Source organism: Rhinoderma darwinii, unplaced genomic scaffold (genome assembly GCF_050947455.1).
Source record: "Rhinoderma darwinii isolate aRhiDar2 unplaced genomic scaffold, aRhiDar2.hap1 Scaffold_707, whole genome shotgun sequence".
Lineage (NCBI taxonomy): Eukaryota > Metazoa > Chordata > Amphibia > Anura > Rhinodermatidae > Rhinoderma > Rhinoderma darwinii.
Genome location: NW_027464268.1, coordinates 150450 through 174498, shown reverse-complemented (window position 1 = coordinate 174498; position 24049 = coordinate 150450). Strand labels below are relative to the sequence as shown.

The window sequence follows — 24049 nt, the reverse complement described above, 5'->3', positions numbered from 1 at the left end:
AGGCAGCACTGGACTGGACTGGATTACAGCTGATACAAGGTGTGAAGGAACAAGGGGTGGCTGTGGGCATGCACTTGCTGCCGCTGCCAGTGTTTATCTGCATGGCAGCAGGGCATTTGGGCGTTGCCAGGAAGGCGTTTTTATGTAGATTCCTCCTCTTTCAGCACTGCATTGTGGTGCAAGCAAAAGAAGCAAATCCTGTCTGGCTTCCTCTCCGGCCTTTATTCACCTCCCGTGTAGCTGTGAGTGTGTGAGCCTGCAGGGCCCCATGGAATTGCCTTGAAGTAGGCTGAATCGCTGCAAGGGCTGAACAGCAGTATCGGGCAGGCTCGGGCAACGCGCGGCCCGTTCGGGTTATCGCTTCTCGGCCTTTTGGCTAAGATCAAGTGTAGTATCTGTTCTTATCAGTTTAATATCTGATACGTCCCCTATCTGGGGACCATATATTAAATGGATTTTTAGAACAGGGAGATGGAAATAGAGCTTGCTCTGTCCACTCCACGCATTGACCTGGTATTGCAGTATTTCCAGGACCGGTGCACCCTTTCCTTATGTGTTGACTAAAAGCAGATTCCAAAAGTGTTTTTTGTCTTTGCTATTGTTTCTGTCTTTCTGAAGGGATCTCCCCTTTTAATCCCATTATTTCAACACCTGTTGGACAATGCATGAGTGATAATGAGCTCATTGATTAAATGCAATTAATGAATAGATTGCCACCTCTTGTTGTGTGTCGTCTGTGTTTCTGTGTTTCCGGCATTTCACATTGGAACACCTCATTCACCTTCCTTGTCTTCTCTCCGCCCTCCCTTTTAGGTAAGTTAAAGAGCTGCACCTGAGCCAGCCACTGATTGATTGATTGATTGATTGATTGATTGATTGATTGATTGATTGATTGATTGATTGATTGATTGATTGATTGATTGATGCAGCACAACAGTCAAATAGTGGAGTGGAGTAGGGGAACAGCAAACAGCCAATAAAGCAGCCCGCCCGCTCGCCTGCCCGCCACAATGGACCTACCTGTGTACACTAGATGGATGTGATGGAATGTACTGTCGTCCCTACATTTCAAGAAGAAGTAAGAATTGCAGTTGCAACAAAGCCTTGCTTGCCTACAAAGAGAGCAGCAATTTGGATTTGTTACTATGTTACCTAGAAGAATAACAAACTGTGCAAGGATGGAGGTTGTAGGAGCAAGGAGAAGTTGTCTGTAAAGTTGGTGGATGCCTATTTTCCATTTTGCAGTCCCTTGTCTCCCTCTTGTGGCCTCCTGGAGGCAACTAGCTGTGCAAAAAAAAGACAGCCTGGCGGCCGGCTGTTGCAGTGTTGCCCTCTCAGGCAACACTGAGTGACTGACTGAGCCTCACCGTCTTATATAAAGTTCAGACGGAACTTTGCACGTGTCATAGTGGAGCCCTCAGGATTCCAGAGCCAGCTTTCTGACATCATAATGGGGCCTCAGAGATAAAAGCCTGGGCCCAGGCAGTGTTGGTCAGTGCTGCTCAGCAGGCAGCACTGGACTGGACTGGATTACAGCTGATACAAGGTGTGAAGGAACAAGGGGTGGCTGTGGGCATGCACTTGCTGCCGCTGCCAGTGTTTATCTGCATGGCAGCAGGGCATTTGGGCGTTGCCAGGAAGGCGTTTTTATGTAGATTCCTCCTCTTTCAGCACTGCATTGTGGTGCAAGCAAAAGAAGCAAATCCTGTCTGGCTTCCTCTCCGGCCTTTATTCACCTCCCGTGTAGCTGTGAGTGTGTGAGCCTGCAGGGCCCCATGGAATTGCCTAGAAGTAGGCTGAATCGCTGCAAGGGCTGAACAGCAGTATCGGGCAGGCTCGGGCAACGCGCGGCCCGTTCGGGTTATCGCTTCTCGGCCTTTTGGCTAAGATCAAGTGTAGTATCTGTTCTTATCAGTTTAATATCTGATACGTCCCCTATCTGGGGACCATATATTAAATGGATTTTTAGAACAGGGAGATGGAAATAGAGCTTGCTCTGTCCACTCCACGCATTGACCTGGTATTGCAGTATTTCCAGGACCGGTGCACCCTTTCCTTATGTGTTGACTAAAAGCAGATTCCAAAAGTGTTTTTTGTCTTTGCTATTGTTTCTGTCTTTCTGAAGGGATCTCCCCTTTTAATCCCATTATTTCAACACCTGTTGGACAATGCATGAGTGATAATGAGCTCATTGATTAAATGCAATTAATGAATAGATTGCCACCTCTTGTTGTGTGTCGTCTGTGTTTCTGTGTTTCCGGCATTTCACATTGGAACACCTCATTCACCTTCCTTGTCTTCTCTCCGCCCTCCCTTTTAGGTAAGTTAAAGAGCTGCACCTGAGCCAGCCACTGATTGATTGATTGATTGATTGATTGATTGATTGATTGATTGATTGATGCAGCACAACAGTCAAATAGTGGAGTGGAGTAGGGGAACAGCAAACAGCCAATAAAGCAGCCCGCCCGCTCGCCTGCCCGCCACAATGGACCTACCTGTGTACACTAGATGGATGTGATGGAATGTACTGTCGTCCCTACATTTCAAGAAGAAGTAAGAATTGCAGTTGCAACAAAGCCTTGCTTGCCTACAAAGAGAGCAGCAATTTGGATTTGTTACTATGTTACCTAGAAGAATAACAAACTGTGCAAGGATGGAGGTTGTAGGAGCAAGGAGAAGTTGTCTGTAAAGTTGGTGGATGCCTATTTTCCATTTTGCAGTCCCTTGTCTCCCTCTTGTGGCCTCCTGGAGGCAACTAGCTGTGCAAAAAAAAGACAGCCTGGCGGCCGGCTGTTGCAGTGTTGCCCTCTCAGGCAACACTGAGTGACTGACTGAGCCTCACCGTCTTATATAAAGTTCAGACGGAACTTTGCACGTGTCATAGTGGAGCCCTCAGGATTCCAGAGCCAGCTTTCTGACATCATAATGGGGCCTCAGAGATAAAAGCCTGGGCCCAGGCAGTGTTGGTCAGTGCTGCTCAGCAGGCAGCACTGGACTGGACTGGATTACAGCTGATACAAGGTGTGAAGGAACAAGGGGTGGCTGTGGGCATGCACTTGCTGCCGCTGCCAGTGTTTATCTGCATGGCAGCAGGGCATTTGGGCGTTGCCAGGAAGGCGTTTTTATGTAGATTCCTCCTCTTTCAGCACTGCATTGTGGTGCAAGCAAAAGAAGCAAATCCTGTCTGGCTTCCTCTCCGGCCTTTATTCACCTCCCGTGTAGCTGTGAGTGTGTGAGCCTGCAGGGCCCCATGGAATTGCCTAGAAGTAGGCTGAATCGCTGCAAGGGCTGAACAGCAGTATCGGGCAGGCTCGGGCAACGCGCGGCCCGTTCGGGTTATCGCTTCTCGGCCTTTTGGCTAAGATCAAGTGTAGTATCTGTTCTTATCAGTTTAATATCTGATACGTCCCCTATCTGGGGACCATATATTAAATGGATTTTTAGAACAGGGAGATGGAAATAGAGCTTGCTCTGTCCACTCCACGCATTGACCTGGTATTGCAGTATTTCCAGGACCGGTGCACCCTTTCCTTATGTGTTGACTAAAAGCAGATTCCAAAAGTGTTTTTTGTCTTTGCTATTGTTTCTGTCTTTCTGAAGGGATCTCCCCTTTTAATCCCATTATTTCAACACCTGTTGGACAATGCATGAGTGATAATGAGCTCATTGATTAAATGCAATTAATGAATAGATTGCCACCTCTTGTTGTGTGTCGTCTGTGTTTCTGTGTTTCCGGCATTTCACATTGGAACACCTCATTCACCTTCCTTGTCTTCTCTCCGCCCTCCCTTTTAGGTAAGTTAAAGAGCTGCACCTGAGCCAGCCAGCCACTGATTGATTGATTGATTGATTGATTGATTGATTGATTGATTGATTGATTGATTGATTGATTGATGCAGCACAACAGTCAAATAGTGGAGTGGAGTAGGGGAACAGCAAACAGCCAATAAAGCAGCCCGCCCGCTCGCCTGCCCGCCACAATGGACCTACCTGTGTACACTAGATGGATGTGATGGAATGTACTGTCGTCCCTACATTTCAAGAAGAAGTAAGAATTGCAGTTGCAACAAAGCCTTGCTTGCCTACAAAGAGAGCAGCAATTTGGATTTGTTACTATGTTACCTAGAAGAATAACAAACTGTGCAAGGATGGAGGTTGTAGGAGCAAGGAGAAGTTGTCTGTAAAGTTGGTGGATGCCTATTTTCCATTTTGCAGTCCCTTGTCTCCCTCTTGTGGCCTTCTGGAGGCAACTAGCTGTGCAAAAAAAAGACAGCCTGGCGGCCGGCTGTTGCAGTGTTGCCCTCTCAGGCAACACTGAGTGACTGACTGAGCCTCACCGTCTTATATAAAGTTCAGACGGAACTTTGCACGTGTCATAGTGGAGCCCTCAGGATTCCAGAGCCAGCTTTCTGACATCATAATGGGGCCTCAGAGATAAAAGCCTGGGCCCAGGCAGTGTTGGTCAGTGCTGCTCAGCAGGCAGCACTGGACTGGACTGGATTACAGCTGATACAAGGTGTGAAGGAACAAGGGGTGGCTGTGGGCATGCACTTGCTGCCGCTGCCAGTGTTTATCTGCATGGCAGCAGGGCATTTGGGCGTTGCCAGGAAGGCGTTTTTATGTAGATTCCTCCTCTTTCAGCACTGCATTGTGGTGCAAGCAAAAGAAGCAAATCCTGTCTGGCTTCCTCTCCGGCCTTTATTCACCTCCCGTGTAGCTGTGAGTGTGTGAGCCTGCAGGGCCCCATGGAATTTCCTAGAAGTAGGCTGAATCGCTGCAAGGGCTGAACAGCAGTATCGGGCAGGCTCGGGCAACGCGCGGCCCGTTCGGGTTATCGCTTCTCGGCCTTTTGGCTAAGATCAAATGTAGTATCTGTTCTTATCAGTTTAATATCTGATACGTCCCCTATCTGGGGAACATATATTAAATGGATTTTTAGAATAGGGAGATGGAAATAGAGCTTGCTCTGTCCACTCCACGCATTGACCTGGTATTGCAGTATTTCCAGGACCGGTGCACCCTTTCCTTATGTGTTGACTAAAAGCAGATTCCAAAAGTGTTTTTTGTCTTTGCTATTGTTTCTGTCTTTCTGAAGGGATCTCCCATTTAAATCCCATTATTTCAACACCTGTTGGACAATGCATGAGTGATAATGAGCTCATTGATTAAATGCAATTAATGAATAGATTGCCACCTCTTGTTGTGTGTCGTCTGTGTTTCTGTATTTCCGGCATTTCACATTGGAACACCTCATTCACCTTCCTTGTCTTCTCTCCGCCCTCCCTTTTAGGTAAGTTAAAGAGCTGCACCTGAGCCAGCCACTGATTGATTGATTGATTGATTGATTGATTGATTGATTGATTGATTGATTGATTGATTGATTGATTGATGCAGCACAACAGTCAAATAGTGGAGTGGAGTAGGGGAACAGCAAACAGCCAATAAAGCAGCCCGCCCGCTCGCCTGCCCGCCACAATGGACCTACCTGTGTACACTAGATGGATGTGATGGAATGTACTGTCGTCCCTACATTTCAAGAAGAAGTAAGAATTGCAGTTGCAACAAAGCCTTGCTTGCCTACAAAGAGAGCAGCAATTTGGATTTGTTACTATGTTACCTAGAAGAATAACAAACTGTGCAAGGATGGAGGTTGTAGGAGCAAGGAGAAGTTGTCTGTAAAGTTGGTGGATGCCTATTTTCCATTTTGCAGTCCCTTGTCTCCCTCTTGTGGCCTCCTGGAGGCAACTAGCTGTGCAAAAAAAAGACAGCCTGGCGGCCGGCTGTTGCAGTGTTGCCCTCTCAGGCAACACTGAGTGACTGACTGAGCCTCACCGTCTTATATAAAGTTCAGACGGAACTTTGCACGTGTCATAGTGGAGCCCTCAGGATTCCAGAGCCAGCTTTCTGACATCATAATGGGGCCTCAGAGATAAAAGCCTGGGCCCAGGCAGTGTTGGTCAGTGCTGCTCAGCAGGCAGCACTGGACTGGACTGGATTACAGCTGATACAAGGTGTGAAGGAACAAGGGGTGGCTGTGGGCATGCACTTGCTGCCGCTGCCAGTGTTTATCTGCATGGCAGCAGGGCATTTGGGCGTTGCCAGGAAGGCGTTTTTATGTAGATTCCTCCTCTTTCAGCACTGCATTGTGGTGCAAGCAAAAGAAGCAAATCCTGTCTGGCTTCCTCTCCGGCCTTTATTCACCTCCCGTGTAGCTGTGAGTGTGTGAGCCTGCAGGGCCCCATGGAATTGCCTAGAAGTAGGCTGAATCGCTGCAAGGGCTGAACAGCAGTATCGGGCAGGCTCGGGCAACGCGCGGCCCGTTCGGGTTATCGCTTCTCGGCCTTTTGGCTAAGATCAAGTGTAGTATCTGTTCTTATCAGTTTAATATCTGATACGTCCCCTATCTGGGGACCATATATTAAATGGATTTTTAGAACAGGGAGATGGAAATAGAGCTTGCTCTGTCCACTCCACGCATTGACCTGGTATTGCAGTATTTCCAGGACCGATGCACCCTTTCCTTATGTGTTGACTAAAAGCAGATTCCAAAAGTGTTTTTTGTCTTTGCTATTGTTTCTGTCTTTCTGAAGGGATCTCCCCTTTTAATCCCATTATTTCAACACCTGTTGGACAATGCATGAGTGATAATGAGCTCATTGATTAAATGCAATTAATGAATAGATTGCCACCTCTTGTTGTGTGTCGTCTGTGTTTCTGTGTTTCCGGCATTTCACATTGGAACACCTCATTCACCTTCCTTGTCTTCTCTCCGCCCTCCCTTTTAGGTAAGTTAAAGAGCTGCACCTGAGCCAGCCACTGATTGATTGATTGATTGATTGATTGATTGATTGATTGATTGATTGATTGATGCAGCACAACAGTCAAATAGTGGAGTGGAGTAGGGGAACAGCAAACAGCCAATAAAGCAGCCCGCCCGCTCGCCTGCCCGCCACAATGGACCTACCTGTGTACACTAGATGGATGTGATGGAATGTACTGTCGTCCCTACATTTCAAGAAGAAGTAAGAATTGCAGTTGCAACAAAGCCTTGCTTGCCTACAAAGAGAGCAGCAATTTGGATTTGTTACTATGTTACCTAGAAGAATAACAAACTGTGCAAGGATGGAGGTTGTAGGAGCAAGGAGAAGTTGTCTGTAAAGTTGGTGGATGCCTATTTTCCATTTTGCAGTCCCTTGTCTCCCTCTTGTGGCCTCCTGGAGGCAACTAGCTGTGCAAAAAAAAGACAGCCTGGCGGCCGGCTGTTGCAGTGTTGCCCTCTCAGGCAACACTGAGTGACTGACTGAGCCTCACCGTCTTATATAAAGTTCAGACGGAACTTTGCACGTGTCATAGTGGAGCCCTCAGGATTCCAGAGCCAGCTTTCTGACATCATAATGGGGCCTCAGAGATAAAAGCCTGGGCCCAGGCAGTGTTGGTCAGTGCTGCTCAGCAGGCAGCACTGGACTGGACTGGATTACAGCTGATACAAGGTGTGAAGGAACAAGGGGTGGCTGTGGGCATGCACTTGCTGCCGCTGCCAGTGTTTATCTGCATGGCAGCAGGGCATTTGGGCGTTGCCAGGAAGGCGTTTTTATGTAGATTCCTCCTCTTTCAGCACTGCATTGTGGTGCAAGCAAAAGAAGCAAATCCTGTCTGGCTTCCTCTCCGGCCTTTATTCACCTCCCGTGTAGCTGTGAGTGTGTGAGCCTGCAGGGCCCCATGGAATTGCCTAGAAGTAGGCTGAATCGCTGCAAGGGCTGAACAGCAGTATCGGGCAGGCTCGGGCAACGCACGGCCCGTTCGGGTTATCGCTTCTCGGCCTTTTGGCTAAGATCAAGTGTAGTATCTGTTCTTATCAGTTTAATATCTGATACGTCCCCTATCTGGGGACCATATATTAAATGGATTTTTAGAACAGGGAGATGGAAATAGAGCTTGCTCTGTCCACTCCACGCATTGACCTGGTATTGCAGTATTTCCAGGACCGGTGCACCCTTTCCTTATGTGTTGACTAAAAGCAGATTCCAAAAGTGTTTTTTGTCTTTGCTATTGTTTCTGTCTTTCTGAAGGGATCTCCCCTTTTAATCCCATTATTTCAACACCTGTTGGACAATGCATGAGTGATAATGAGCTCATTGATTAAATGCAATTAATGAATAGATTGCCACCTCTTGTTGTGTGTCGTCTGTGTTTCTGTGTTTCCGGCATTTCACATTGGAACACCTCATTCACCTTCCTTGTCTTCTCTCCGCCCTCCCTTTTAGGTAAGTTAAAGAGCTGCACCTGAGCCAGCCACTGATTGATTGATTGATTGATTGATTGATTGATTGATTGATTGATTGATTGATTGATTGATTGATTGATGCAGCACAACAGTCAAATAGTGGAGTGGAGTAGGGGAACAGCAAACAGCCAATAAAGCAGCCCGCCCGCTCGCCTGCCCGCCACAATGGACCTACCTGTGTACACTAGATGGATGTGATGGAATGTACTGTCGTCCCTACATTTCAAGAAGAAGTAAGAATTGCAGTTGCAACAAAGCCTTGCTTGCCTACAAAGAGAGCAGCAATTTGGATTTGTTACTATGTTACCTAGAAGAATAACAAACTGTGCAAGGATGGAGGTTGTAGGAGCAAGGAGAAGTTGTCTGTAAAGTTGGTGGATGCCTATTTTCCATTTTGCAGTCCCTTGTCTCCCTCTTGTGGCCTCCTGGAGGCAACTAGCTGTGCAAAAAAAAGACAGCCTGGCGGCCGGCTGTTGCAGTGTTGCCCTCTCAGGCAACACTGAGTGACTGACTGAGCCTCACCGTCTTATATAAAGTTCAGACGGAACTTTGCACGTGTCATAGTGGAGCCCTCAGGATTCCAGAGCCAGCTTTCTGACATCATAATGGGGCCTCAGAGATAAAAGCCTGGGCCCAGGCAGTGTTGGTCAGTGCTGCTCAGCAGGCAGCACTGGACTGGACTGGATTACAGCTGATACAAGGTGTGAAGGAACAAGGGGTGGCTGTGGGCATGCACTTGCTGCCGCTGCCAGTGTTTATCTGCATGGCAGCAGGGCATTTGGGCGTTGCCAGGAAGGCGTTTTTATGTAGATTCCTCCTCTTTCAGCACTGCATTGTGGTGCAAGCAAAAGAAGCAAATCCTGTCTGGCTTCCTCTCCGGCCTTTATTCACCTCCCGTGTAGCTGTGAGTGTGTGAGCCTGCAGGGCCCCATGGAATTGCCTAGAAGTAGGCTGAATCGCTGCAAGGGCTGAACAGCAGTATCGGGCAGGCTCGGGCAACGCACGGCCCGTTCGGGTTATCGCTTCTCGGCCTTTTGGCTAAGATCAAGTGTAGTATCTGTTCTTATCAGTTTAATATCTGATACGTCCCCTATCTGGGGACCATATATTAAATGGATTTTTAGAACAGGGAGATGGAAATAGAGCTTGCTCTGTCCACTCCACGCATTGACCTGGTATTGCAGTATTTCCAGGACCGGTGCACCCTTTCCTTATGTGTTGACTAAAAGCAGATTCCAAAAGTGTTTTTTGTCTTTGCTATTGTTTCTGTCTTTCTGAAGGGATCTCCCCTTTTAATCCCATTATTTCAACACCTGTTGGACAATGCATGAGTGATAATGAGCTCATTGATTAAATGCAATTAATGAATAGATTGCCACCTCTTGTTGTGTGTCGTCTGTGTTTCTGTGTTTCCGGCATTTCACATTGGAACACCTCATTCACCTTCCTTGTCTTCTCTCCGCCCTCCCTTTTAGGTAAGTTAAAGAGCTGCACCTGAGCCAGCCACTGATTGATTGATTGATTGATTGATTGATTGATTGATTGATGCAGCACAACAGTCAAATAGTGGAGTGGAGTGGGGGAACAGCAAACAGCCAATAAAGCAGCCCGCCCGCTCGCCTGCCCGCCACAATGGACCTACCTGTGTACACTAGATGGATGTGATGGAATGTACTGTCGTCCCTACATTTCAAGAAGAAGTAAGAATTGCAGTTGCAACAAAGCCTTGCTTGCCTACAAAGAGAGCAGCAATTTGGATTTGTTACTATGTTACCTAGAAGAATAACAAACTGTGCAAGGATGGAGGTTGTAGGAGCAAGGAGAAGTTGTCTGTAAAGTTGGTGGATGCCTATTTTCCATTTTGCAGTCCCTTGTCTCCCTCTTGTGGCCTCCTGGAGGCAACTAGCTGTGCAAAAAAAAGACAGCCTGGCGGCCGGCTGTTGCAGTGTTGCCCTCTCAGGCAACACTGAGTGACTGACTGAGCCTCACCGTCTTATATAAAGTTCAGACGGAACTTTGCACGTGTCATAGTGGAGCCCTCAGGATTCCAGAGCCAGCTTTCTGACATCATAATGGGGCCTCAGAGATAAAAGCCTGGGCCCAGGCAGTGTTGGTCAGTGCTGCTCAGCAGGCAGCACTGGACTGGACTGGATTACAGCTGATACAAGGTGTGAAGGAACAAGGGGTGGCTGTGGGCATGCACTTGCTGCCGCTGCCAGTGTTTATCTGCATGGCAGCAGGGCATTTGGGCGTTGCCAGGAAGGCGTTTTTATGTAGATTCCTCCTCTTTGAGCACTGCATTGTGGTGCAAGCAAAAGAAGCAAATCCTGTCTGGCTTCCTCTCCGGCCTTTATTCACCTCCCGTGTAGCTGTGAGTGTGTGAGCCTGCAGGGCCCCATGGAATTGCCTAGAAGTAGGCTGAATCGCTGCAAGGGCTGAACAGCAGTATCGGGCAGGCTCGGGCAACGCGCGGCCCGTTCGGGTTATCGCTTCTCGGCCTTTTGGCTAAGATCAAGTGTAGTATCTGTTCTTATCAGTTTAATATCTGATACGTCCCCTATCTGGGGACCATATATTAAATGGATTTTTAGAACAGGGAGATGGAAATAGAGCTTGCTCTGTCCACTCCACGCATTGACCTGGTATTGCAGTATTTCCAGGACCGGTGCACCCTTTCCTTATGTGTTGACTAAAAGCAGATTCCAAAAGTGTTTTTTGTCTTTGCTATTGTTTCTGTCTTTCTGAAGGGATCTCCCCTTTTAATCCCATTATTTCAACACCTGTTGGACAATGCATGAGTGATAATGAGCTCATTGATTAAATGCAATTAATGAATAGATTGCCACCTCTTGTTGTGTGTCGTCTGTGTTTCTGTGTTTCCGGCATTTCACATTGGAACACCTCATTCACCTTCCTTGTCTTCTCTCCGCCCTCCCTTTTAGGTAAGTTAAAGAGCTGCACCTGAGCCAGCCACTGATTGATTGATTGATTGATTGATTGATTGATTGATTGATTGATTGATGCAGCACAACAGTCAAATAGTGGAGTGGAGTAGGGGAACAGCAAACAGCCAATAAAGCAGCCCGCCCGCTCGCCTGCCCGCCACAATGGACCTACCTGTGTACACTAGATGGATGTGATGGAATGTACTGTCGTCCCTACATTTCAAGAAGAAGTAAGAATTGCAGTTGCAACAAAGCCTTGCTTGCCTACAAAGAGAGCAGCAATTTGGATTTGTTACTATGTTACCTAGAAGAATAACAAACTGTGCAAGGATGGAGGTTGTAGGAGCAAGGAGAAGTTGTCTGTAAAGTTGGTGGATGCCTATTTTCCATTTTGCAGTCCCTTGTCTCCCTCTTGTGGCCTCCTGGAGGCAACTAGCTGTGCAAAAAAAAGACAGCCTGGCGGCCGGCTGTTGCAGTGTTGCCCTCTCAGGCAACACTGAGTGACTCACTGAGCCTCACCGTCTTATATAAAGTTCAGACGGAACTTTGCACGTGTCATAGTGGAGCCCTCAGGATTCCAGAGCCAGCTTTCTGACATCATAATGGGGCCTCAGAGATAAAAGCCTGGGCCCAGGCAGTGTTGGTCAGTGCTGCTCAGCAGGCAGCACTGGACTGGACTGGATTACAGCTGATACAAGGTGTGAAGGAACAAGGGGTGGCTGTGGGCATGCACTTGCTGCCGCTGCCAGTGTTTATCTGCATGGCAGCAGGGCATTTGGGCGTTGCCAGGAAGGCGTTTTTATGTAGATTCCTCCTCTTTCAGCACTGCATTGTGGTGCAAGCAAAAGAAGCAAATCCTGTCTGGCTTCCTCTCCGGCCTTTATTCACCTCCCGTGTAGCTGTGAGTGTGTGAGCCTGCAGGGCCCCATGGAATTGCCTAGAAGTAGGCTGAATCGCTGCAAGGGCTGAACAGCAGTATCGGGCAGGCTCGGGCAACGCGCGGCCCGTTCGGGTTATCGCTTCTCGGCCTTTTGGCTAAGATCAAGTGTAGTATCTGTTCTTATCAGTTTAATATCTGATACGTCCCCTATCTGGGGACCATATATTAAATGGATTTTTAGAACAGGGAGATGGAAATAGAGCTTGCTCTGTCCACTCCACGCATTGACCTGGTATTGCAGTATTTCCAGGACCGGTGCACCCTTTCCTTATGTGTTGACTAAAAGCAGATTCCAAAAGTGTTTTTTGTCTTTGCTATTGTTTCTGTCTTTCTGAAGGGATCTCCCCTTTTAATCCCATTATTTCAACACCTGTTGGACAATGCATGAGTGATAATGAGCTCATTGATTAAATGCAATTAATGAATAGATTGCCACCTCTTGTTGTGTGTCGTCTGTGTTTCTGTGTTTCCGGCATTTCACATTGGAACACCTCATTCACCTTCCTTGTCTTCTCTCCGCCCTCCCTTTTAGGTAAGTTAAAGAGCTGCACCTGAGCCAGCCACTGATTGATTGATTGATTGATTGATTGATTGATTGATTGATGCAGCACAACAGTCAAATAGTGGAGTGGAGTAGGGGAACAGCAAACAGCCAATAAAGCAGCCCGCCCGCTCGCCTGCCCGCCACAATGGACCTACCTGTGTACACTAGATGGATGTGATGGAATGTACTGTCGTCCCTACATTTCAAGAAGAAGTAAGAATTGCAGTTGCAACAAAGCCTTGCTTGCCTACAAAGAGAGCAGCAATTTGGATTTGTTACTATGTTACCTAGAAGAATAACAAACTGTGCAAGGATGGAGGTTGTAGGAGCAAGGAGAAGTTGTCTGTAAAGTTGGTGGATGCCTATTTTCCATTTTGCAGTCCCTTGTCTCCCTCTTGTGGCCTCCTGGAGGCAACTAGCTGTGCAAAAAAAAGACAGCCTGGCGGCCGGCTGTTGCAGTGTTGCCCTCTCAGGCAACACTGAGTGACTGACTGAGCCTCACCGTCTTATATAAAGTTCAGACGGAACTTTGCACGTGTCATAGTGGAGCCCTCAGGATTCCAGAGCCAGCTTTCTGACATCATAATGGGGCCTCAGAGATAAAAGCCTGGGCCCAGGCAGTGTTGGTCAGTGCTGCTCAGCAGGCAGCACTGGACTGGACTGGATTACAGCTGATACAAGGTGTGAAGGAACAAGGGGTGGCTGTGGGCATGCACTTGCTGCCGCTGCCAGTGTTTATCTGCATGGCAGCAGGGCATTTGGGCGTTGCCAGGAAGGCGTTTTTATGTAGATTCCTCCTCTTTGAGCACTGCATTGTGGTGCAAGCAAAAGAAGCAAATCCTGTCTGGCTTCCTCTCCGGCCTTTATTCACCTCCCGTGTAGCTGTGAGTGTGTGAGCCTGCAGGGCCCCATGGAATTGCCTAGAAGTAGGCTGAATCGCTGCAAGGGCTGAACAGCAGTATCGGGCAGGCTCGGGCAACGCGCGGCCCGTTCGGGTTATCGCTTCTCGGCCTTTTGGCTAAGATCAAGTGTAGTATCTGTTCTTATCAGTTTAATATCTGATACGTCCCCTATCTGGGGACCATATATTAAATGGATTTTTAGAACAGGGAGATGGAAATAGAGCTTGCTCTGTCCACTCCACGCATTGACCTGGTATTGCAGTATTTCCAGGACCGGTGCACCCTTTCCTTATGTGTTGACTAAAAGCAGATTCCAAAAGTGTTTTTTGTCTTTGCTATTGTTTCTGTCTTTCTGAAGGGATCTCCCCTTTTAATCCCATTATTTCAACACCTGTTGGACAATGCATGAGTGATAATGAGCTCATTGATTAAATGCAATTAATGAATAGATTGCCACCTCTTGTTGTGTGTCGTCTGTGTTTCAGTGTTTCCGGCATTTCACATTGGAACACCTCATTCACCTTCCTTGTCTTCTCTCCGCCCTCCCTTTTAGGTAAGTTAAAGATCTGCACCTGAGCCAGCCACTGATTGATTGATTGATTGATTGATTGATTGATTGATTGATTGATTGATTGATTGATGCAGCACAACAGTCAAATAGTGGAGTGGAGTAGGGGAACAGCAAACAGCCAATAAAGCAGCCCGCCCGCTCGCCTGCCCGCCACAATGGACCTACCTGTGTACACTAGATGGATGTGATGGAATGTACTGTCGTCCCTACATTTCAAGAAGAAGTAAGAATTGCAGTTGCAACAAAGCCTTGCTTGCCTACAAAGAGAGCAGCAATTTGGATTTGTTACTATGTTACCTAGAAGAATAACAAACTGTGCAAGGATGGAGGTTGTAGGAGCAAGGAGAAGTTGTCTGTAAAGTTGGTGGATGCCTATTTTCCATTTTGCAGTCCCTTGTCTCCCTCTTGTGGCCTCCTGGAGGCAACTAGCTGTGCAAAAAAAAGACAGCCTGGCGGCCGGCTGTTGCAGTGTTGCCCTCTCAGGCAACACTGAGTGACTGACTGAGCCTCACCGTCTTATATAAAGTTCAGACGGAACTTTGCACGTGTCATAGTGGAGCCCTCAGGATTCCAGAGCCAGCTTTCTGACATCATAATGGGGCCTCAGAGATAAAAGCCTGGGCCCAGGCAGTGTTGGTCAGTGCTGCTCAGCAGGCAGCACTGGACTGGACTGGATTACAGCTGATACAAGGTGTGAAGGAACAAGGGGTGGCTGTGGGCATGCACTTGCTGCCGCTGCCAGTGTTTATCTGCATGGCAGCAGGGCATTTGGGCGTTGCCAGGAAGGCGTTTTTATGTAGATTCCTCCTCTTTCAGCACTGCATTGTGGTGCAAGCAAAAGAAGCAAATCCTGTCTGGCTTCCTCTCCGGCCTTTATTCACCTCCCGTGTAGCTGTGAGTGTGTGAGCCTGCAGGGCCCCATGGAATTGCCTAGAAGTAGGCTGAATCGCTGCAAGGGCTGAACAGCAGTATCGGGCAGGCTCGGGCAACGCGCGGCCCGTTCGGGTTATCGCTTCTCGGCCTTTTGGCTAAGATCAAGTGTAGTATCTGTTCTTATCAGTTTAATATCTGATACGTCCCCTATCTGGGGACCATATATTAAATGGATTTTTAGAACAGGGAGATGGAAATAGAGCTTGCTCTGTCCACTCCACGCATTGACCTGGTATTGCAGTATTTCCAGGACCGGTGCACCCTTTCCTTATGTGTTGACTAAAAGCAGATTCCAAAAGTGTTTTTTGTCTTTGCTATTGTTTCTGTCTTTCTGAAGGGATCTCCCCTTTTAATCCCATTATTTCAACACCTGTTGGACAATGCATGAGTGATAATGAGCTCATTGATTAAATGCAATTAATGAATAGATTGCCACCTCTTGTTGTGTGTCGTCTGTGTTTCTGTGTTTCCGGCATTTCACATTGGAACACCTCATTCACCTTCCTTGTCTTCTCTCCGCCCTCCCTTTTAGGTAAGTTAAAGAGCTGCACCTGAGCCAGCCACTGATTGATTGATTGATTGATTGATTGATTGATTGATTGATGCAGCACAACAGTCAAATAGTGGAGTGGAGTAGGGGAACAGCAAACAGCCAATAAAGCAGCCCGCCCGCTCGCCTGCCCGCCACAATGGACCTACCTGTGTACACTAGATGGATGTGATGGAATGTACTGTCGTCCCTACATTTCAAGAAGAAGTAAGAATTGCAGTTGCAACAAAGCCTTGCTTGCCTACAAAGAGAGCAGCAATTTGGATTTGTTACTATGTTACCTAGAAGAATAACAAACTGTGCAAGGATGGAGGTTGTAGGAGCAAGGAGAAGTTGTCTGTAAAGTTGGTGGATGCCTATTTTCCATTTTGCAGTCCCTTGTCTCCCTCTTGTGGCCTCCTGGAGGCAACTAGCTGTGCAAAAAAAAGACAGCCTGGCGGCCGGCTGTTGCAGTGTTGCCCTCTCAGGCAACACTGAGTGACTGACTGAGCCTCACCGTCTTATATAAAGTTCAGACGGAACTTTGCACGTGTCATAGTGGAGCCCTCAGGATTCCAGAGCCAGCTTTCTGACATCATAATGGGGCCTCAGAGATAAAAGCCTGGGCCCAGGCAGTGTTGGTCAGTGCTGCTCAGCAGGCAGCACTGGACTGGACTGGATTACAGCTGATACAAGGTGTGAAGGAACAAGGGGTGGCTGTGGGCATGCACTTGCTGCCGCTGCCAGTGTTTATCTGCATGGCAGCAGGGCATTTGGGCGTTGCCAGGAAGGCGTTTTTATGTAGATTCCTCCTCTTTCAGCACTGCATTGTGGTGCAAGCAAAAGAAGCAAATCCTGTCTGGCTTCCTCTCCGGCCTTTATTCACCTCCCGTGTAGCTGTGAGTGTGTGAGCCTGCAGGGCCCCATGGAATTGCCTAGAAGTAGGCTGAATCGCTGCAAGGGCTGAACAGCAGTATCGGGCAGGCTCGGGCAACGCGCGGCCCGTTCGGGTTATCGCTTCTCGGCCTTTTGGCTAAGATCAAGTGTAGTATCTGTTCTTATCAGTTTAATATCTGATACGTCCCCTATCTGGGGACCATATATTAAATGGATTTTTAGAACAGGGAGATGGAAATAGAGCTTGCTCTGTCCACTCCACGCATTGACCTGGTATTGCAGTATTTCCAGGACCGGTGCACCCTTTCCTTATGTGTTGACTAAAAGCAGATTCCAAAAGTGTTTTTTGTCTTTGCTATTGTTTCTGTCTTTCTGAAGGGATCTCCCCTTTTAATCCCATTATTTCAACACCTGTTGGACAATGCATGAGTGATAATGAGCTCATTGATTAAATGCAATTAATGAATAGATTGCCACCTCTTGTTGTGTGTCGTCTGTGTTTCTGTGTTTCCGGCATTTCACATTGGAACACCTCATTCACCTTCCTTGTCTTCTCTCCGCCCTCCCTTTTAGGTAAGTTAAAGAGCTGCACCTGAGCCAGCCACTGATTGATTGATTGATTGATTGATTGATTGATTGATTGATTGATTGATTGATTGATGCAGCACAACAGTCAAATAGTGGAGTGGAGTAGGGGAACAGCAAACAGCCAATAAAGCAGCCCGCCCGCTCGCCTGCCCGCCACAATGGACCTACCTGTGTACACTAGATGGATGTGATGGAATGTACTGTCGTCCCTACATTTCAAGAAGAAGTAAGAATTGCAGTTGCAACAAAGCCTTGCTTGCCTACAAAGAGAGCAGCAATTTGGATTTGTTACTATGTTACCTAGAAGAATAACAAACTGTGCAAGGATGGAGGTTGTAGGAGCAAGGAGAAGTTGTCTGTAAAGTTGGTGGATGCCTATTTTCCATTTTGCAGTCCCTTGTCTCCCTCTTGTGGCCTCCTGGAGGCAACTAGCTGTGCAAAAAAAAGACAGCCTGGCGGCCGGCTGTTGCAGTGTTGCCCTCTCAGGCAACACTGAGTGACTGACTGAGCCTCACCGTCTTATATAAAGTTCAGACGGAACTTTGCACGTGTCATAGTGGAGCCCTCAGGATTCCAGAGCCAGCTTTCTGACATCATAATGGGGCCTCAGAGATAAAAGCCTGGGCCCAGGCAGTGTTGGTCAGTGCTGCTCAGCAGGCAGCACTGGACTGGACTGGATTACAGCTGATACAAGGTGTGAAGGAACAAGGGGTGGCTGTGGGCATGCACTTGCTGCCGCTGCCAGTGTTTATCTGCATGGCAGCAGGGCATTTGGGCGTTGCCAGGAAGGCGTTTTTATGTAGATTCCTCCTCTTTCAGCACTGCATTGTGGTGCAAGCAAAAGAAGCAAATCCTGTCTGGCTTCCTCTCCGGCCTTTATTCACCTCCCGTGTAGCTGTGAGTGTGTGAGCCTGCAGGGCCCCATGGAATTGCCTAGAAGTAGGCTGAATCGCTGCAAGGGCTGAACAGCAGTATCGGGCAGGCTCGGGCAACGCGCGGCCCGTTCGGGTTATCGCTTCTCGGCCTTTTGGCTAAGATCAAGTGTAGTATCTGTTCTTATCAGTTTAATATCTGATACGTCCCCTATCTGGGGACCATATATTAAATGGATTTTTAGAACAGGGAGATGGAAATAGAGCTTGCTCTGTCCACTCCACGCATTGACCTGGTATTGCAGTATTTCCAGGACCGGTGCACCCTTTCCTTATGTGTTGACTAAAAGCAGATTCCAAAAGTGTTTTTTGTCTTTGCTATTGTTTCTGTCTTTCTGAAGGGATCTCCCCTTTTAATCCCATTATTTCAACACCTGTTGGACAATGCATGAGTGATAATGAGCTCATTGATTAAATGCAATTAATGAATAGATTGCCACCTCTTGTTGTGTGTCGTCTGTGTTTCTGTGTTTCCGGCATTTCACATTGGAACACCTCATTCACCTTCCTTGTCTTCTCTCCGCCCTCCCTTTTAGGTAAGTTAAAGAGCTGCACCTGAGCCAGCCACTGATTGATTGATTGATTGATTGATTGATTGATTGATTGATTGATTGATTGATTGATGCAGCACAACAGTCAAATAGTGGAGTGGAGTAGGGGAACAGCAAACAGCCAATAAAGCAGCCCGCCCGCTCGCCTGCCCGCCACAATGGACCTACCTGTGTACACTAGATGGATGTGATGGAATGTACTGTCGTCCCTACATTTCAAGAAGAAGTAAGAATTGCAGTTGCAACAAAGCCTTGCTTGCCTACAAAGAGAGCAGCAATTTGGATTTGTTACTATGTTACCTAGAAGAATAACAAACTGTGCAAGGATGGAGGTTGTAGGAGCAAGGAGAAGTTGTCTGTAAAGTTGGTGGATGCCTATTTTCCATTTTGCAGTCCCTTGTCTCCCTCTTGTGGCCTCCTGGAGGCAACTAGCTGTGCAAAAAAAAGACAGCCTGGCGGCCGGCTGTTGCAGTGTTGCCCTCTCAGGCAACACTGAGTGACTGACTGAGCCTCACCGTCTTATATAAAGTTCAGACGGAACTTTGCACGTGTCATAGTGGAGCCCTCAGGATTCCAGAGCCAGCTTTCTGACATCATAATGGGGCCTCAGAGATAAAAGCCTGGGCCCAGGCAGTGTTGGTCAGTGCTGCTCAGCAGGCAGCACTGGACTGGACTGGATTACAGCTGATACAAGGTGTGAAGGAACAAGGGGTGGCTGTGGGCATGCACTTGCTGCCGCTGCCAGTGTTTATCTGCATGGCAGCAGGGCATTTGGGCGTTGCCAGGAAGGCGTTTTTATGTAGATTCCTCCTCTTTCAGCACTGCATTGTGGTGCAAGCAAAAGAAGCAAATCCTGTCTGGCTTCCTCTCCGGCCTTTATTCACCTCCCGTGTAGCTGTGAGTGTGTGAGCCTGCAGGGCCCCATGGAATTGCCTAGAAGTAGGCTGAATCGCTGCAAGGGCTGAACAGCAGTATCGGGCAGGCTCGGGCAACGCGCGGCCCGTTCGGGTTATCGCTTCTCGGCCTTTTGGCTAAGATCAAGTGTAGTATCTGTTCTTATCAGTTTAATATCTGATACGTCCCCTATCTGGGGACCATATATTAAATGGATTTTTAGAACAGGGAGATGGAAATAGAGCTTGCTCTGTCCACTCCACGCATTGACCTGGTATTGCAGTATTTCCAGGACCGGTGCACCCTTTCCTTATGTGTTGACTAAAAGCAGATTCCAAAAGTGTTTTTTGTCTTTGCTATTGTTTCTGTCTTTCTGAAGGGATCTCCCCTTTTAATCCCATTATTTCAACACCTGTTGGACAATGCATGAGTGATAATGAGCTCATTGATTAAATGCAATTAATGAATAGATTGCCACCTCTTGTTGTGTGTCGTCTGTGTTTCTGTGTTTCCGGCATTTCACATTGGAACACCTCATTCACCTTCCTTGTCTTCTCTCCGCCCTCCCTTTTAGGTAAGTTAAAGAGCTGCACTTGAGCCAGCCACTGATTGATTGATGATTGATTGATTGATTGATTGATTGATTGATTGATTGATTGATTGATTGATTGATTGATGCAGCACAACAGTCAAATAGTGGAGTGGAGTAGGGGAACAGCAAACAGCCAATAAAGCAGCCCGCCCGCTCGCCTGCCCGCCACAATGGACCTACCTGTGTACACTAGATGGATGTGATGGAATGTACTGTCGTCCCTACATTTCAAGAAGAAGTAAGAATTGCAGTTGCAACAAAGCCTTGCTTGCCTACAAAGAGAGCAGCAATTTGGATTTGTTACTATGTTACCTAGAAGAATAACAAACTGTGCAAGGATGGAGGTTGTAGGAGCAAGGAGAAGTTGTCTGTAAAGTTGGTGGATGCCTATTTTCCATTTTGCAGTCCCTTGTCTCCCTCTTGTGGCCTCCTGGAGGCAACTAGCTGTGCAAAAAAAAGACAGCCTGGCGGCCGGCTGTTGCAGTGTTGCCCTCTCAGGCAACACTGAGTGACTGACTGAGCCTCACCGTCTTATATAAAGTTCAGACGGAACTTTGCACGTGTCATAGTGGAGCCCTCAGGATTCCAGAGCCAGCTTTCTGACATCATAATGGGGCCTCAGAGATAAAAGCCTGGGCCCAGGCAGTGTTGGTCAGTGCTGCTCAGCAGGCAGCACTGGACTGGACTGGATTACAGCTGATACAAGGTGTGAAGGAACAAGGGGTGGCTGTGGGCATGCACTTGCTGCCGCTGCCAGTGTTTATCTGCATGGCAGCAGGGCATTTGGGCGTTGCCAGGAAGGCGTTTTTATGTAGATTCCTCCTCTTTCAGCACTGCATTGTGGTGCAAGCAAAAGAAGCAAATCCTGTCTGGCTTCCTCTCCGGCCTTTATTCACCTCCCGTGTAGCTGTGAGTGTGTGAGCCTGCAGGGCCCCATGGAATTGCCTAGAAGTAGGCTGAATCGCTGCAAGGGCTGAACAGCAGTATCGGGCAGGCTCTGGCAACGCGCGGCCCGTTCGGGTTATCGCTTCTCGGCCTTTTGGCTAAGATCAAGTGTAGTATCTGTTCTTATCAGTTTAATATCTGATACGTCCCCTATCTGGGGACCATATATTAAATGGATTTTTAGAACAGGGAGATGGAAATAGAGCTTGCTCTGTCCACTCCACGCATTGACCTGGTATTGCAGTATTTCCAGGACCGGTGCACCCTTTCCTTATGTGTTGACTAAAAGCAGATTCCAAAAGTGTTTTTTGTCTTTGCTATTGTTTCTGTCTTTCTGAAGGGATCTCCCCTTTTAATCCCATTATTTCAACACCTGTTGGACAATGCATGAGTGATAATGAGCTCATTGATTAAATGCAATTAATGAATAGATTGCCACCTCTTGTTGTGTGTCGTCTGTGTTTCTGTGTTTCCGGCATTTCACATTGGAACACCTCATTCACCTTCCTTGTCTTCTCTCCGCCCTCCCTTTTAGGTAAGTTAAAGAGCTGCACCTGAGCCAGCCACTGATTGATTGATTGATTGATTGATTGATTGATTGATTGATTGATGCAGCACAACAGTCAAATAGTGGAGTGGAGTAGGGGAACAGCAAACAGCCAATAAAGCAGCCCGCCCGCTCGCCTGCCCGCCACAATGGACCTACCTGTGTACACTAGATGGATGTGATGGAATGTACTGTCGTCCCTACATTTCAAGAAGAAGTAAGAATTGCAGTTGCAACAAAGCCTTGCTTGCCTACAAAGAGAGCAGCAATTTGGATTTGTTACTATGTTACCTAGAAGAATAACAAACTGTGCAAGGATGGAGGTTGTAGGAGCAAGGAGAAGTTGTCTGTAAAGTTGGTGGATGCCTATTTTCCATTTTGCAGTCCCTTGTCTCCCTCTTGTGGCCTCCTGGAGGCAACTAGCTGTGCAAAAAAAGACAGCCTGGCGGCCGGCTGTTGCAGTGTTGCCCTCTCAGGCAACACTGAGTGACTGACTGAGCCTCACCGTCTTATATAAAGTTCAGACGGAACTTTGCACGTGTCATAGTGGAGCCCTCAGGATTCCAGAGCCAGCTTTCTGACATCATAATGGGGCCTCAGAGATAAAAGCCTGGGCCCAGGCAGTGTTGGTCAGTGCTGCTCAGCAGGCAGCACTGGACTGGACTGGATTACAGCTGATACAAGGTGTGAAGGAACAAGGGGTGGCTGTGGGCATGCACTTGCTGCCGCTGCCAGTGTTTATCTGCATGGCAGCAGGGCATTTGGGCGTTGCCAGGAAGGCGTTTTTATCTAGATTCCTCCTCTTTCAGCACTGCATTGTGGTGCAAGCAAAAGAAGCAAGTCCTGTCTGGCTTCCTCTCCGGCCTTTATTCACCTCCCGTGTAGCTGTGAGTGTGTGAGCCTGCAGGGCCCCATGGAATTGCCTAGAAGTAGGCTGAATCGCTGCAAGGGCTGAACAGCAGTATCGGGCAGGCTCGGGCAACGCGCGGCCCGTTCGGGTTATCGCTTCTCGGCCTTTTGGCTAAGATCAAGTGTAGTATCTGTTCTTATCAGTTTAATATCTGATACGTCCCCTATCTGGGGACCATATATTAAATGGATTTTTAGAACAGGGAGATGGAAATAGAGCTTGCTCTGTCCACTCCACGCATTGACCTGGTATTGCAGTATTTCCAGGACCGGTGCACCCTTTCCTTATGTGTTGACTAAAAGCAGATTCCAAAAGTGTTTTTTGTCTTTGCTATTGTTTCTGTCTTTCTGAAGGGATCTCCCCTTTTAATCCCATTATTTCAACACCTGTTGGACAATGCATGAGTGATAATGAGCTCATTGATTAAATGCAATTAATGAATAGATTGCCACCTCTTGTTGTGTGTCGTCTGTGTTTCTGTGTTTCCGGCATTTCACATTGGAACACCTCATTCACCTTCCTTGTCTTCTCTCCGCCCTCCCTTTTAGGTAAGTTAAAGAGCTGCACCTGAGCCAGCCACTGATTGATTGATTGATTGATTGATTGATTGATTGATTGATTGATTGATTGATGCAGCACAACAGTCAAATAGTGGAGTGGAGTAGGGGAACAGCAAACAGCCAATAAAGCAGCCCGCCCGCTCGCCTGCCCGCCACAATGGACCTACCTGTGTACACTAGATGGATGTGATGGAATGTACTGTCGTCCCTACATTTCAAGAAGAAGTAAGAATTGCAGTTGCAACAAAGCCTTGCTTGCCTACAAAGAGAGCAGCAATTTGGATTTGTTACTATGTTACCTAGAAGAATAACAAACTGTGCAAGGATGGATGTTGTAGGAGCAAGGAGAAGTTGTCTGTAAAGTTGGTGGATGCCTATTTTCCATTTTGCAGTCCCTTGTCTCCCTCTTGTGGCCTCCTGGAGGCAACTAGCTGTGCAAAAAAAAGACAGCCTGGCGGCCGGCTGTTGCAGTGTTGCCCTCTCAGGCAACACTGAGTGACTGACTGAGCCTCACCGTCTTATATAAAGTTCAGACGGAACTTTGCACGTGTCATAGTGGAGCCCTCAGGATTCCAGAGCCAGCTTTCTGACATCATAATGGGGCCTCAGAGATAAAAGCCTGGGCCCAGGCAGTGTTGGTCAGTGCTGCTCAGCAGGCAGCACTGGACTGGACTGGATTACAGCTGATACAAGGTGTGAAGGAACAAGGGGTGGCTGTGGGCATGCACTTGCTGCCGCTGCCAGTGTTTATCTGCATGGCAGCAGGGCATTTGGGCGTTGCCAGGAAGGCGTTTTTATGTAGATTCCTCCTCTTTCAGCACTGCATTGTGGTGCAAGCAAAAGAAGCAAATCCTGTCTGGCTTCCTCTCCGGCCTTTATTCACCTCCCGTGTAGCTGTGAGTGTGTGAGCCTGCAGGGCCCCATGGAATTGCCTAGAAGTAGGCTGAATCGCTGCAAGGGCTGAACAGCAGTATCGGGCAGGCTC

General features: G+C 47.8%; 16 non-coding genes across 16 annotated transcripts; all 16 read left to right on the top strand.

Annotated features, from left to right (window-relative positions):
• The first annotated feature begins 356 nt into the window (after positions 1-356).
• Positions 357-547, top strand: LOC142729125 (U2 spliceosomal RNA). The gene has a single exon (XR_012878015.1). It is a non-coding gene; the product is annotated as a U2 spliceosomal RNA (small nuclear RNA).
• Positions 548-1863: 1316 nt separating this feature from the next.
• Positions 1864-2054, top strand: LOC142729124 (U2 spliceosomal RNA). The gene has a single exon (XR_012878014.1). It is a non-coding gene; the product is annotated as a U2 spliceosomal RNA (small nuclear RNA).
• A 1284-nt stretch (positions 2055-3338) lies between these two features.
• LOC142729122 (U2 spliceosomal RNA) lies at positions 3339-3529 on the top strand. Its single transcript, XR_012878013.1, has one exon. It is a non-coding gene; the product is annotated as a U2 spliceosomal RNA (small nuclear RNA).
• Positions 3530-4833: 1304 nt separating this feature from the next.
• On the top strand, positions 4834-5024 carry LOC142729132 (U2 spliceosomal RNA). The gene has a single exon (XR_012878022.1). It is a non-coding gene; the product is annotated as a U2 spliceosomal RNA (small nuclear RNA).
• A 1304-nt stretch (positions 5025-6328) lies between these two features.
• LOC142729126 (U2 spliceosomal RNA) lies at positions 6329-6519 on the top strand. Its single transcript, XR_012878016.1, has one exon. It is a non-coding gene; the product is annotated as a U2 spliceosomal RNA (small nuclear RNA).
• Positions 6520-7807: 1288 nt separating this feature from the next.
• Positions 7808-7998, top strand: LOC142729120 (U2 spliceosomal RNA). Its single transcript, XR_012878011.1, has one exon. It is a non-coding gene; the product is annotated as a U2 spliceosomal RNA (small nuclear RNA).
• Positions 7999-9302: 1304 nt separating this feature from the next.
• Positions 9303-9493, top strand: LOC142729119 (U2 spliceosomal RNA). The gene has a single exon (XR_012878010.1). It is a non-coding gene; the product is annotated as a U2 spliceosomal RNA (small nuclear RNA).
• Positions 9494-10769: 1276 nt separating this feature from the next.
• On the top strand, positions 10770-10960 carry LOC142729118 (U2 spliceosomal RNA). Its single transcript, XR_012878009.1, has one exon. It is a non-coding gene; the product is annotated as a U2 spliceosomal RNA (small nuclear RNA).
• A 1284-nt stretch (positions 10961-12244) lies between these two features.
• Positions 12245-12435, top strand: LOC142729117 (U2 spliceosomal RNA). The gene has a single exon (XR_012878008.1). It is a non-coding gene; the product is annotated as a U2 spliceosomal RNA (small nuclear RNA).
• A 1276-nt stretch (positions 12436-13711) lies between these two features.
• On the top strand, positions 13712-13902 carry LOC142729116 (U2 spliceosomal RNA). Its single transcript, XR_012878007.1, has one exon. It is a non-coding gene; the product is annotated as a U2 spliceosomal RNA (small nuclear RNA).
• Positions 13903-15194: 1292 nt separating this feature from the next.
• Positions 15195-15385, top strand: LOC142729115 (U2 spliceosomal RNA). The gene has a single exon (XR_012878006.1). It is a non-coding gene; the product is annotated as a U2 spliceosomal RNA (small nuclear RNA).
• Positions 15386-16661: 1276 nt separating this feature from the next.
• LOC142729114 (U2 spliceosomal RNA) lies at positions 16662-16852 on the top strand. Its single transcript, XR_012878005.1, has one exon. It is a non-coding gene; the product is annotated as a U2 spliceosomal RNA (small nuclear RNA).
• Positions 16853-18144: 1292 nt separating this feature from the next.
• Positions 18145-18335, top strand: LOC142729113 (U2 spliceosomal RNA). Its single transcript, XR_012878004.1, has one exon. It is a non-coding gene; the product is annotated as a U2 spliceosomal RNA (small nuclear RNA).
• Positions 18336-19627: 1292 nt separating this feature from the next.
• On the top strand, positions 19628-19818 carry LOC142729111 (U2 spliceosomal RNA). Its single transcript, XR_012878003.1, has one exon. It is a non-coding gene; the product is annotated as a U2 spliceosomal RNA (small nuclear RNA).
• A 1307-nt stretch (positions 19819-21125) lies between these two features.
• LOC142729110 (U2 spliceosomal RNA) lies at positions 21126-21316 on the top strand. The gene has a single exon (XR_012878002.1). It is a non-coding gene; the product is annotated as a U2 spliceosomal RNA (small nuclear RNA).
• Positions 21317-22595: 1279 nt separating this feature from the next.
• Positions 22596-22786, top strand: LOC142729108 (U2 spliceosomal RNA). Its single transcript, XR_012878000.1, has one exon. It is a non-coding gene; the product is annotated as a U2 spliceosomal RNA (small nuclear RNA).
• Positions 22787-24049: the final 1263 nt, after the last annotated feature.